Genomic DNA, 3300 nt, shown 5'->3' with positions numbered 1-3300 from the left:
ATTCTTTTATTGACCTCTATTTCAATAGTATGTTTACAATATTTATGGAATGGCCCCTCAAAATTTTCAAAAAAACTTCAATTACTCCTTTATTTCAAAAGCGGTCTTACTATGCATAGGGAATAATCCCAAATTATTTTACATATTATGTAATCATCATTTGTGTTGATTTGATTTTAAGTGTTATAGGTTCAAATTATAAAGACAGTCTCTTTACACATGAATAAAGTTATGCACATTTAACTCTTCTCAAATCCTATAAAATTAAACACCTTGTACCTTAAAACTCTATTTTTTACACTTATTTTAACACTCATAAATAAATTTTCTGACTCTATTGCTAAATACTAATAGATCACACATATAAAACTCACAATTTATCACATTTATGCTTATTTTGTAAAAATCTTCTCCGTTCATAACATAATTATTAAACAAACAAATTTAAACCCAAAAACGGCACAATCAAAAAATGCCAAAATTGTCATAAACTCCCAAACCAAAACCTCTGCCAAAATTTAGTAGTCACTCTCCTCCTTTTATGTACCTCTTGGTGTGTCCCCATTTCTAAAAAAAAAAAAAAAACAACTCTAAACCCCACAACCGACCTCAAATGCTATATAAACCAACCCAAACCTCCCAAAACCCTAACCCTAACAAACTATCCGAGATGATGAGTCTTTACCACACCCACATGCTCCCCCTAAACCAATGTGGCTCATGCCTAGTCCAGACCATCAGCGCACCACTCCCTATAGTCTGGTCTATGCTCTATAGGTTCGACAACCCACGAGCCTACAAGCAATTTATCAAGAGCTGCACCATGCATTCCGGCGATGACGGCGTCGGGAGCATTCATGAGGTGATGGTGGTGTCAGGATTGCCCACCGAGACAATCACCAAGAGGCTCGATGAGCTCGACGATGATCGACATAACATGGTGTTTAGTATTATTGGAGGTGATCATAGGCTTGTGAATTATCAATCAACCACCACTTTGCATGAAGATGAGAGAGAGGGTGGTGGCGGCGGAGGTAGGAAGACCGTAGTGATTGAGTCTTTCATGGTGGATATTTCGGCGGGCAGTAGTAAAGAGGATACTTGTTTGTTTGTTGATATTATTATTGGGTGTAATCTTAAGTCTTTGGCTAGTATTAGTGAGAAGTTGGCTTCTATGTCTTAAAGTTAAGGCTTGATTGTGTTTGAGCACATAGGGGTTTTTGTTTACAATAATGTTATGGATCACGAAAAAAGGTTATTAAAAAACATTTTGTAATTATTTTTGATTGATCGGTTAATCAATTCTGAACTAATTTTTTTTAGTCAGTTGGCTAGTTGACCAGTCTTAACTTTGAGAGTCATAATTTTAAGGAGTCTAGATTGTCTGTCACCCCTTCCTGCGGCGTTCTAAAACGACGTCATTTTGATTTATTTTTTTTTACCCTTCTTGCTTTGTTTTTCAGATAGCTGAATCTCTCTCAAAAGTCCAATTTCCACTATGTCCAGTCCTTCATCCACGCCAGCAACCCCTACTACGCCTCTATCATCGCCGACCAGTTCGTCTTTTCCAACCACTGTATTCACCTACAACACCATCATGGCCGTACAACGACGCAAATCTCTTTCAAAACTCAGTTTCGCCGACACTACTGCTAAGGTTTCGGCATCATTTACCGATGCTACTCGTTGGAGTACGGTGACTCCTTCACCGTCAAACTCTTATCTTCTCTTTCCGTTGATGCCGATTGAGAAGCTCGCTTGTCTCTCTCTCTCTTTCTCTCTCTCTCTCTCTCTCTCTCTCTATAACCAACCGATGATCATTGAAGGGTCCGACCTCACCGCCACGTCTCCAGATCTGAGATCGTGTCGACGAACAATGGTGAGCTCCGGTGGCGACAGGAGAATTCGGGTCTCCAGATCTGAGTTTCTCTCTCTTTCTTTGCTTTTTTTTAAAGTTATTATTGATGATGATAATGAAACTGATTATAAAAATCCCTACTATGAATTTACTCACTTCATGTGTGTTTTTGAATGCTAAAATCAATTTTGAGTAAGTGATCAGTTTGAATTTTCTGTTCACGTTCGAGATCTACTTGGATTACAATTTTTTGATTCGAACTTGAATTCTTTAAGTTCAACAGGTAAGAAATTCATTCATCTTCTACATGTTTATAATTGGACTTTTGAGAGAGTTTGAGCTATCTAAAAAGCAAAATAAAAAGGGGAAAAAAAAATTTCCAAAACAACGTTGTTTTGGAATGCCGCAGGAAGGGACAGCAGACAATCTGAACTCAATTTTAAGATGATTTTTGTAAAATATTTTTCGTGATCTGGAACATTTTTGTTGTTTAGTTTTTGTTTTACTTTTACTATTTTTATTTTTTTATTTGTGGTTTCTGAAATAAATGGACAAAAAAAAAAATTGTGTTCTCCTAAGTTTTTTTTTGTCACCCATATGTGAAACAGAGTCCAGATTCTCTGCCATTGTTTTCTGCAATGATGCTTATCATGGTACCAAAACGACTTCGTTTTGTTAATTTTGTTCCCCTTTGCTTTTTCCTTTCCCCCTTTTTTCTTTTCTCACTTATCGCTAAACTTTACCCAAAAAATTTCGATTGGTAGACCTCCACTCGTTGTAGACATTGAGTTCTATGGTTTTCTGTAAGCGAAGACAACCTTTTCTTTCCAAATTGGGTTGAGATCTTTGCACTTGGGTTCGCTGTTTCTGGTTCTCAAACTCTACCTCTAACAAACGGAGAAGACAAGCCTTCACCGTCTTTGGGCATCAAGTTGTGGGTTGCCACTACTTTTACCACAAGCTTTTCTCTGTTGGTGTTCATGGCTCCTCTTCGTTTTGTCTCTCTATTCTTTGTTTTTGCCGTTGGGTGGGTTATGACGTCGTTTTTGTACTATATCATGAATCACAGCAGGAAACAATGGTAGAGGATCCGGACTTGTGGAAACATGCATGTAATTGCTTCAATTGTTTCGCAAACAGTAGTGTAACAACATTCTCTTTTTCCTTGCGTGGAGATTTGTTTTCCTCCAGGGTTGAGGTTGTACGTGAGGGTTTGTTTTTCTTCTTTTTGAGTACTTTGTTGTATTTAGATTGGCGGATTTATAATCAAATAATGAGATGAGTCTTTTGGCTATATAAATGTTGTAACATTCTTTAAATGTTATGGAGGCAATTGTTCCCTTTATTTATTTTTTGATTCTCTTACATTTTCTCTCCCATGCTATACCAACGGAAAAGTTACAAAGATTAAAGTTAATTACATTAATCATCCATAAAGTAAG

The 3300-nt window shown here is 36.9% G+C and overlaps 1 pseudogene; it reads left to right on the top strand.

The window, feature by feature from the left end:
• The first annotated feature begins 565 nt into the window (after positions 1 to 565).
• Positions 566 to 1183, top strand: LOC114306137 (abscisic acid receptor PYL12 pseudogene; annotated as a pseudogene).
• Positions 1184 to 3300: the final 2117 nt, after the last annotated feature.

Source organism: Camellia sinensis, chromosome 9, assembly GCF_055761805.1.
Source record: "Camellia sinensis isolate YWXY chromosome 9, ASM5576180v1, whole genome shotgun sequence".
In the NCBI taxonomy this organism is placed as follows: domain Eukaryota; kingdom Viridiplantae; phylum Streptophyta; class Magnoliopsida; order Ericales; family Theaceae; genus Camellia; species Camellia sinensis.
The sequence above is the reverse complement of the archived record's forward strand: the minus strand, read 5'-3'. Positions and strand labels throughout refer to the sequence as shown.